General features: G+C 46.0%; 1 long non-coding RNA gene across 1 annotated transcript; it reads left to right on the top strand.

Moving 5' to 3' along the window:
• The first annotated feature begins 598 nt into the window (after positions 1–598).
• LOC110341744 lies at positions 599–10,434 on the top strand. Its single transcript, XR_002383729.2, has 2 exons — positions 599–749; positions 10,276–10,434. It is a non-coding gene; the product is annotated as an uncharacterized LOC110341744 (long non-coding RNA).
• Positions 10,435–10,947: the final 513 nt, after the last annotated feature.

The following is a 10,947-nucleotide window of genomic DNA, read 5'->3' as shown; positions in this document are numbered from 1 at the left end:
ATACTTGTTGACATCCGGGCATTATGCTGACCCAACCCCCTGACAACTGGCAGGGTGAGCACACTGGCATTCAGGCAGATACTTAGACAGCTCAAAGGACCCTGTGTTGCTACGCCACACATTACATGGCTGCATAAGGACTCTGGACGCATGTGCAAGCTTTCCCTTTTAAGCGAGTGCCTCCCACCTGTTTGCCCCTTTCATCTCTGCTCCTGGTTGACCAACGTGTACCCCTCCCTTTGCTCCATTTCTCCAATAAACTCCTTGTGGATTTTTGTTGAGTTTTGCAGTTCGTGTCTCATTGCCTGCAGCTGTAGCAAACAACACTGGCCGTCCTTCCATGTCTACCTGATGACTTCCAAGCTGGTGCATTATGGTATATTATTTTAATTACATAAAAATGTGTTACTTTTTTATTCTGAAGACTATTACTTTAACTGTATAAAGGTGTGTCACTTTTGTTTATGCTGCATGTGTTTAATGATGTAAGGATGTGTGTTTAATTATGTAAAGATGTGTTGCATCTGTTTTACCTTGCCTGCCTAAGTCACCTGACTGGTCTAATAAAAGGCTAACCAGCCAATAGCTAGGCAGGAGAGAGGATAGATGGGGCTGATGGGTAGAAAGAATAAATAGGATGAGAAATCTAGGCTTGAGAGAGAAGAACGAATGAAGGAGGAGGGAATGAGGAAGACACCCTGGGCCAGAACCAGGCAGCTTCCAAGCCAGCAGACGGCACCAGAAGCAATGTAAGTAAGATATACAGAAAGAAAGGTTAAAAAGCCCCACAACAAACTGTAAAGAGAAACGGTGTAATTTAGGTTAAGGCTAGCCAGACCGAACATTCATAACTTAATCTCTGTGTCACGATTTGGGAGCTAGTTGGTGACCCAAAAGAAAAAGCCCGACACACTAGTGAGAGACTGACTCAAAAAAACAAAAAACAAAAAAAAAACAAAGACAAGGTAGACACTTCTGAAGAATGACACCTAACCTTGTCCTCTTGTCTTCCTGTGCACATGAACACACACACACACACACACACACACACACACACACACACACACACACGGTCTTAGTAACAATTTGTAGTATAGTAAAATATTTGTTGGAACCCATGAGGTGACTATCAGCCTGGTTATGCATGAAATATGAGGTCATTCCACTTAAGAATGAGGCGATGACATCAACTCAAGTCATCTAATTAGGGAGATCACTATGTAAAATTGCTTAAGATTTGAAGCAGTAGAACCTGGCTGACTGCAGCAGACGTCGTGGAGAAATAACTCCACCGATTTAAGTCCCTGATGTTAATAAAACGTGCCTAACCATTTTAGAAAGGTAGTTAAGTTGAGCCAGATGAGTGATGTCATTGTAGGTTAATCTTTCACTAGGACTGCTGGGAAAACTCAACTTCCCATGACAAGTGTGGCTCAAAATTTCAATATGAATAAATACACTTGTACTGTGAGCATTCCCCCCAGTGTGACAGATGTAGGCCCAGGAATGCTCAGGGTTGCCAGTTGCCGCAGAAGTCAGGAAGCTAGGAAGGATTCTGCTCAGGTACCACAGGGAGCAAGGTGGTTTCAGCATCTTGGTCTCAGACTTCTAACCTCTGGGACTGCTTGAGAACATGCTTCCGCTGTGTTGAAGCCCCTGTTTACAAGCTTGGTTAACAGCCCCTCCTGTGGGCCCCTTTAAATCTGTGAATTGAGATTAGGTTAAGAAGCAAATCAAACCCATAGCGTTTCTACGTTATAAAATCTGGGGGTTGACTTTTGTGGATTAGCATGTGTCTCAGCCAAATACTTCGTGCATATTAGAACACCTGCATTCTTCCCAGGAAGCAGAGCTAGCACACAGTGTGTGGGCAGGTGGCTTATTGTAATAAGGGACCTTGGGCAAGAGAAGCAAACAATAACCCTGGGTGTATAATTGAGGTGGTCACTGTGCTGAGCACTTCCCAGAAGCTCTTTGCCCTGGTGCCGAGAAGCAATCTGGGTCAGAAAGCAAATTGTTAAGGGTGAGATTCACTTTGAGGACTCACCTGGTTGCTACAGCTGGGGGTCAAATCTACAGCAAGTCTGCTTTCACCCAGGGGACGGAAACACAGGACCAAACCTCTTTATTGCGGGAGTGATGCGAATTTGCAGTCCTGGTTTTGCTTGTTCAGGGTTTTGGGTTTTGCTTGTCATGGTCGAAAGCACCGCTGTTCTTGTTCCTCAAGGCCTTGTACTTAAAGGTTCTGGTGTCTGGCCATCTTAAACTCATGGACTCTTTAAGTTAAGGTCAGCTCAGAACCCTGTAACTGGGCTTCCCTAGCCAGTGCTGCAAATGGCTTTCTTCCTTGGGACTGGTCAGCGGGGATCCTGGATCAAGCAAAGGATCTGGGCTGACCCTCAATAGCCAAAGTGACCTTATCTGTCATGATATGTGAGACACATTCCATCATCATCTAGTTTGTACTACGAGGTGAAAACAGTCTGTACTGTAATTCACTGCAAGCTTCTTGAAGGCGGAACATTACAGTTTCCGTCATCACTGTACTCTCATGGTGCCCGGTGTGTGTAGTAGGTGATTAGCAGTTACTGAGTAAAGGGAGGGAGGGAGGAGAGAGCAAAGAATTTGTTTCAACTCTTCCAAGGCAGAAGCAACTGTTGGGGACTTTGCCAATCAGAAAAGAACATTCATAGACAGTGACCAAGAATGCCCTAGTGGTGGGGCTTCTCTCTTAAGTCCTTAGTTCCAGGAAGCCAGCCCCCTTCATCCCTGTGAGCAACAGCCCAGCATCATTTTCACTGCTTGAGTCTCACCAGCCAATTGGTGCCTTCTTAGGCTCAACTGCTAAAAAGCAGAAAACCATTTGTGAAGGAAGGGGTCTGCAGCATAGCCATGGAATAGGGACAGCCCATTTACGCTTTACACAGCTTCTCCAAACCTCTGGGCCACCATTATTATCATGGAGAGACACTTAGCTTTCTGCCCTGAAGGTTCTTATCTGGAATTTTCCTGCTTTTTCTCTGCTATGTAGGTCACAAGGGAACTTCCACTTTGCACAAGCTAAAGTCTTCTCTATGGACCAAGGCTGTCATGGTGACCTTAATTACCTTAGCCCTTGGCCAAGCTCCAGGATATAATAAACTCATGCTCCAAGTTAGCACACTGAGGAAATAATTGGAGCAATTTTTAATTCCTGGAGGCACAAGAATTGGGTGGCATGACCTAAGCTCTGAGTGATGGGAACGATTTTAGACCAACACTTGCTGAGTTGACAGTAGTCTCATGGATCCCAGATGTTCTCAGCTCTGTCTGGAATAAAGAGGCCTATGCATGAAATTCAAGCCGTTCAGTGGAGTATGACTTTTCAAAAGCCAACCTCTCTCCCAAACTCAACCTATTCCCACCCGTGTCCTCTCTTTTCCTTTATATGGGTGAAGGTTTGTCCCAAATGCTAGGGTCGTGCAAACAGTGTGGGGAGCACGAGTGGACAGTTGTGCCCTGAGCATCTCTGGAAAACCAAGGGACCAACTCCTGGAGAACGTGCTAGATAAAGCAATGACCCACACAGATGTCTCTTGTGGGCACCTAGTTCCAACTTGCAGAACCTCATCTGTCTCTTTGCTTCCCAGAGCCTTTAGTTTTCTGATGAGGTGAATACATTCTGCATGGTCTGACTACATGGCTACTCTTGGCTTCCAGAAGGCAGACTATAAACCAGGGTCTGTGTGTGTGTGTGTGTGTGTGTGTGTGTGTGTGTGTGTGTGTGCACAGTTAGAGATACTCATTAGGACAAAACCTCATGGGGCAACACACACAACACAAATGGAGTAACGTGTACCACTTGTAACAAGTGGAGTCCTAGGAAGGCAAGTATGGATTGCTGACCAGGTGAGGTCTGTGGGATTCCTGATGCTGCTGCTCTAGACATAAATCTTGGCTCTCCATGCCTCTTCCTTCCCTCCTGTCATTTTCTTCTTCAATCACTCCTTCTGCCTTCCTTCTTCATTTCTCCTGAGAACATTTTGCCCCTTCCCCTGGGCCTAGCAAACCCCGCACCATCTTGGATCCTGGGTGTGAAAAGGAACTGGTCTTCGAAGAATGATTGACATTAGACCTTCAGCACTGTGGGGAGGTTGGGATGCTACAGGTCCAAGAGGCTGGCTGAAAGGTTCAGGCATTGCGCTGGCCTGCCCTGTTACCTGGCAGGATGCACTCAGGCAACAGTCTGGCCAGCCCAGAGTTCCGTGAGAACCACGCAGGTGCAAAGGACCCCTTTAAAGGACTGATCCCTGCCTGTTTACGCTCTTGCTCTCTTACTCTCTTGCACTCTTGTCTCTCTCTGTCTGTCTCTCTCTGTCTGTCTCTCTCTGTCTGTCTCTCTCTGTCTGTCTCTCTCTGTCTGTCTCTCTCTGTCTGTCTCTCTCTGTCTGTCTCTCTCTGTCTGTCTCTCTCTGTCTGTCTCTCTCTGTCTGTCTCTCTCTGTCTGTCTCTCTCTGTCTGTCTCTCTCTGTCTGTCTCTCTCTGTCTGTCTCTCTCTGTCTGTCTCTCTCTGTCTGTCTCTCTCTGTCTGTCTCTCTCTGTCTGTCTCTGTCTGTCTGTCTGTCTCTGTCTGTCTCTGTCTGTCTCTGTCTGTCTCTGTCTGTCTCTGTCTGTCTCTGTCTGTCTCTGTCTGTCTCTGTCTGTCTCTGTCTGTCTCTGTCTGTCTCTGTCTGTCTCTCTCTGTCTCTCTCTGTCTCTCTCTGTCTCTCTCTGTCTCTCTCTGTCTCTCTCTGTCTCTCTCTGTCTCTCTCTCTCTTATCTCTCTCTCTCTGCTCTGCACGGGTTGGTTACCTCTCACCCCCCCCCTTTCCCTCCCTGTCCACCAATAAACTCCACATGGGATTGTTGAGTCTCTGTGTCTCCTTACTGGATAAACCTAAACATTTTAACAACACTGGCTACCTTATCTCAGGCTTGCTGTAGCCTCCTTGCCCACCTCCGTGTCTGAACTAATGTCTTGTGACTGGTAGACAGAAATCTTTTAGAATCTATTAACCTTAGCAGAACACTAATTTCCATCAACCCCAAAGCTGAGAATGTCACAAGAATAGTGTTTTGGGTCAAAAGAGAAACAAAACAAAAGTCCCCCATCTTGCTGTATCTGATTTCTCTGCTGTGCCCACCAATGTATTTTAAACTTGCCTTGAGCTATGACATACTTTGTTCTGTAAAACTTCCAGAAATTACTTCTGTTGGAACATGGAATTCAGGTAACCTTAAATCTGTGTTCTGTGGCCACTCAAAATGGCTCCCCAGCAAACTTTGTCTTACTCTTTAAGATGAGAGCCGTGTTTATTGAGCAGACAGCACACACAGAGGTATTGGTAGCCCTCCAGGGTGCTTTATTTTGTTAGTAACCTGACCACACTTCAGAAGGGAAGGACCGGTTTCTGGAGTAAGCAGGTCGCATCTGCAGGTTAGTCAATACCTGAGACCTGCCTGACAGGAGATGGATGGAGCAGAACTAAGGGTAGAGAATTTGGAGCTTGAATCTGATGTTAGCCCAACACCCACCACCCTAATCAAAAGTCAATTCCTGGATTTCAGGCCATGAATACAAGCGGCTGGATCCATAGTTCTATTGGTCTGTGCAAGTGAAAAGTCGTGTGCTGTGTGTGTGGGGGGGGGGAGGATGTCATCCCCCTTCCCCCCAGGCAGAAGCAGGTGGGACAAGTCCTTGTGTGGAAGGCAGGGTGGTGATTGATTTTGGCCTGTGAGCAGCACAAAGGGGTGTGAAAGGAGAAGGGAAAACAGAAATCACACCAAGCAACTTTCAAGTTTCTCAGCGAGCAGCCAGAGGTGTTAACAGCCAGCAGTTCTCTGTTGGGCTCTGCTCTGGCCAGGAGGTGTTGAGATTTCAAAGCTGAGTGGTGAGCAGGCAGAACAGCTGGTGGGCTCCAGGGTAATCGCCCTCACAGCCGGGTCTGTTCACAGAACTTCAGCTGCCAGGAGCCTAACCCTCCAGCCCTCGAAAGCCCCCCCCCTTAAGTCAATAGACTTCCTTTTTAGAAAAGCCAAGAACCAGCCTACTACCCAGCAGGCACTCTAGCAAGGAGAGGGGGGCAGGCCTGAGCTTGCTTAGATACCTCGTAGGGAGCATCCAGTTGGGAGTCCATCTGCCTGCAGAGAGAGAGCCCCTGCCTCCCCCTCTTCTGAGGGAAGAAAGCCTTGAAGCAGTAGGAAGAAAAGGGAGAGGTGGCATACTAGGGTAATATATGAGTGCCTCTGGGAGGCACAGCAAAAGGCTCATCATTAAATCCCTTCTGTCAATGCAGCCATAATATTAGGTTCTTGTGGCCTCTCAACCTTTCAGAGCCTGAGCGGAAGAAAGACAGGTGGGGTAGCCAGGTGCCTTCTCTGGTGGCACAGTGAGGTGCCCCCAGATAATTTCAGGAATCATTGAGGAAGGAATTGGTTACGGCTGAAAGTCAGGTAAAATGTCAGTCAGCTCTCTGATACTGTAGCAAGTACCTGAGATAATTACAGGTACGAGGATTTAAGCCCATGATCAATTGGCCTAATTCCTTTTGGGCCTGTGGCAAGGCAGGGGTGCATGGTAGAGCACATGTTGGCTAGAGGGGAGATACTCACTTCTTGGAAAGGAAGGAGCTGGGGTCCCAAGATCCCTTTTACGGGCTAATTTCCCAATGCCCTAAAATCCTCCCATGAAGCTCTACCTTTCGACAACTCCACTTCTATCTCCTGGTAGCACCATTCTGGGGAACAAGCCTCTACCACACGGGTCTCTGAGGGACACAGAAAAGAGTCAAACTTAAGCAGGAAAGATAAGGTGTTAGAAAATGCCACAGGTTTGTTTATACCAAAGACAGTTCATGAACCAAAGGGGACTTTGAGAGCTCAACATTAATGATAGAGCAATAAGCTCTATTTAATAATAAATGGGAAAAGTATGGAAGCCAGGTACAGGAATTTCTTGGTTGTCTACAGTTGGCTTTTGTCAGATGTTGGTATTAATGTTAAATGATCATCAAAAGATCATTTAAGATCATGTATCATTTGTAGCACGATAAATGAAAGACTTAGAGACCGATATTGGGGTTCAAGCTTCAAGCTGAAGATAAGAGAAACAACCAAGCCAGTAGATGTAACCTCTACCCAGCTGAAATGGCAATCCTGTCTCCATTAATCCTCAGGGGCAAAAGGCTCTGAATTCCTGTCTCCTTATATCCCTTTCTCCACCCAGGCATAACCTCCTGTCTCCACTTCCCTAGTGCCGGGATTAAAGGTGTGTGATCTCATGTTCTTTTAGGACTGGATCAATTTTGTGTAGTCAGTGTGGCCTTGAACTAACAGAGATCTGTCTACCTCTTAATCCTGAGTTCTGGGATTAAAGGGATGTGCCTGGCTTCTCTGGCTAACTAGTATGGCTGCTTTGCTATTTTGATCTCTAGTGGTTTTAATAAATTGTAAACAATTTATCACCACAGTCATTGTATATCTTGAGCTTCAGTTTGCTTACATACGACCCTAAAATGCTGGTGATGTTCAGTTTAGCAGTTTCACAACTAAAACCAACAAATTAAACAACAATTGTTGTTGAACATTTGATTGCATTGTAACATCCCAAGACTGTGTTACTAAAGTTAATTTTTGACTCAGGGGGCAGAGCCAATGACTACCTGACTGGAATTAGCCATAGAGAACCCAGGAATACAGATAGAGAAGACACACAGGAAGGAGTAGATGAGAGATTTCTCATTCTCTTTGATCTGGAAGTATGGAGAGGACTGCTGATTGTTTCTCTGCTGCTGCTTTGATCTATCAAGTTTTTACCTCAGTATCTGACTCCTGAGTCTTTATTGGTAATAGAACTTAGATGAAAACCACAAAACAACCAAAGACATGCTATCTGCTTTGCTCTTAACCATCCTTGACTGTCCTAAGCCTGGGGACTAAAAGACCAACTTTAGACTTACCCACTGATGAATGATCCGTGGAGGTGCCAGACAGCTCCAGGGATTGAAATGACTGAGGCAGTGAGGGAATGAAGAAAAGACAAAATTAAGGACACAAAGAAAGGCTGGGATCAGGTGGACTGGGCACACTCACAGAGAAGACACAGCCCTTCAGAACTCAGGGTATCTACTACATGCAGTTGAGCAGGAGGCACAGTTGGTCATTGCAGACAGCTGAGCAAGGAGGTAGGGTTTATGGGATAGATGAATAAAGCAGTCTCAGTAGGGGAGCAGTCTTCAGACAGCAAACATCCAGGAGGGAGGAAGCTATGGTGGACATTTTCTGTACAAACTTTATCACCAGTTACACTTGAACTTAGAAGGAAGCCTTTGCCCTTCCCATGGGTCTGAGGCATTGTCTTCCTTGACACGACTGTGTTCATGTCAACGTACACATTCATTCAGGACTTTACTCACTACTTACAGAAGGGCTTCTGTGGTTTTTGTTTTTTGTCAGGCCAACCCAGGGAGGCAATATCTACAGAATGAATATTCTCAGAGCTATGGTACTGACGAGGTAGTGCTGTTAGGCACCGGCTCTTCCCATCACCATCTGATCTTAGATTCAGCTTCCTGGCCTGAACTAGTTCATCCTCTTTTGGAAGAGATGTGTGATTCTCTGTCCTGGAGAAACGAAACAACAAGGACAACAAAACAAAACAGCTTTTCCCCAGAAGGCCATCTTCTGTGGAAATTTACCTCTTCGTTCTCAGTCTGACTCAACTCCTTGTTCTTTCTGAGATCTACCTTTCCATTGCTCACAATCTTTTTAGAGGACTGTTGCAAATCCTCATATTGACTGCCAATGTCACTAAAGCTTGTGTGGAGGCCATCAGTTTCTGATCTGGGGAGAGGTCTCATGCTGGTGAAGTGCGCTAGTTGCAAGACATCTCAGTGGAATTAATATGGTGGGTAGAGGTTGGTACTCTAGGACAGACTGAACTTGGGATGAGGCAGGGAAGAATAGCAGATCTTTGCAGAGCTCAGATCACTGCATTTGGAGGGACATTTGCCATCCTCATAAGAGTTGTAGCCTTGGCTGTCTGAGCAAGGAGGCAGTTTTATTTGAATAGTCCTACAGAAAGAGCCAATATGCAGTTCTTCATCTCAACCTGGTTTTGCAAGTTAAGGGACAAAGTGCATGAGTGTGGTGATTCGTGCCCCTCCCCACCTCACATTAAATCAGGGAACGTACTTGACAGCAGTTCCTTCTACTTTTAGAACCAGGCTGAAACTTCCTCGGCATGCTCAGGGTATCAGCTCTCATTATCAAGTCTAATAAATAAATCACAGCTGAGAGCCATGGGGATCCAATATAAAATGTAATGCCTGGCACTACTGGAGATAAAATAAATCACCTGTAATCTGGTACGAGGGTCATCTTGATTCTGTACATTGCTAGGGACCTCAGTGGTGGATTGTACTAAACTCAGATGAAGCAGAAGGCTGTTGTTCAGGTTCAAGGCTTTGAGTGGAATCAAAGCAGCTGGGACAAAACATGAGACAACTGAAAGGACTCAGACATCATGCTGGCCTGCCCCTGTCACCTGGCAGAATGCACGCAGGCAGTACCCTGGTCAGCCCAGGGTTTCATGAGTACAGCCTGCATACAGGTGCAAAGGACCCCTCTAAAGATTGACCCCGCCCACTTACGCTCCCTCGCTCTTTGCTCCCTTGCTCGTCCTCTTGCCCTCTCTCTGCTCTTGCTCTCTCTTAGCTCTCTTCTCTGCTCTTTGCTCTCTTACTCTTACCCTCTTAGTCTCCCTCTCTGTCTGTCTGTCTGGGAGCCAGCCACCCACAGAGTAAGAGTGAAAGTAAGATTTACAGAAGAGAAAGATAAAAGCCGAGAGGCAAAAGGTAGACAGGATAATTTAACATTAAAAACAACAACAAAAAACTGGCTAAAAACAAGCCAAGTCCAGTTGTTCATACGTAAGAATAAGCCTCTGTGTGTGATTTATTTGGGAGTTGGGTGGCAGACCCCCCAAAAGAGGAAAAGAATAAAAGGAGAAAATCCACACCACCTATGGATAATGATGTAGCTTTCAATTACTTCCCGGGTACCACGTCTGCCTGCCACCATGCTCCCCACAGTAATGATGATGGACTAAACTTCTGAAACTGTAAGCCCCTAGCTAAATACTTTCTCTTATAAGAGATGCCTTGGTCGTGGTGTCTCTTCTTAGTAACAGAACACTGACTAGGATGGGACATTTCACATTCCAGCCGTAACAATCTGGTATGTGTCTTGCACTTACAGGAGGATGGGATCAGAATACGGTACTCTGGCTGGATGATGATTTTGAGCTGAAGGCAAATGAAGAACAGCAAATACTGAAGGAGAACAACAATTTGAGTTTTTCATCCCGTTTTCTGAGTGTTACATGCTTTACAAGTTCATAAACTTTGCTCCGGTTAATTTTGTCTCCTAGGTTTAATATCTATGGCTCTAACCATGAAATCTAGGAATGTGGAGGGAAGGGTGTTTCCCTCCTTAAGTGACACATCTTTGCATGTAGAATAGAAGCACTGCACGCGCCTAGTAGTCAGGTGTGGTCAGTGGTTGTTGGATTGGACAGTGAGTCTGGGAACTTCCACCTGAAAGTATTTCAAAATGCCTGGTGTTGATGAGAAGACAGGCAGGGCTCAGAGGGATAGTTGAGTGGTTTAAGGGCCCTTGCTACTCTGTAGGGAACCCAGGTTTGATTACTAGCACCAATAGGGTGGCTTGAAACCATCTGTAACTCTAGTTCCAGGGGGCACTCGGCACACACAAGGTACACAAAGAAGGCAGGCAGTTAGAGAAAGGCCTTACTTTCTTCATATTGTAGATCTAGTAACAAGCCATGATGCCTTAATGGGGTGGGAGGGGGCAGTAAGGGTGATTTTCAAGCCCTCTGGGGAGACCTGCATGATGCCCCTACTTTCTTCC

This window comes from Mesocricetus auratus, unplaced genomic scaffold (genome assembly GCF_017639785.1).
Source record: "Mesocricetus auratus isolate SY011 unplaced genomic scaffold, BCM_Maur_2.0 Super-Scaffold_6730, whole genome shotgun sequence".
Taxonomy (NCBI): domain Eukaryota; kingdom Metazoa; phylum Chordata; class Mammalia; order Rodentia; family Cricetidae; genus Mesocricetus; species Mesocricetus auratus.
Note: the sequence above shows the minus strand (reverse complement) of the source record. Positions and strands in the feature narration are given on the sequence as shown.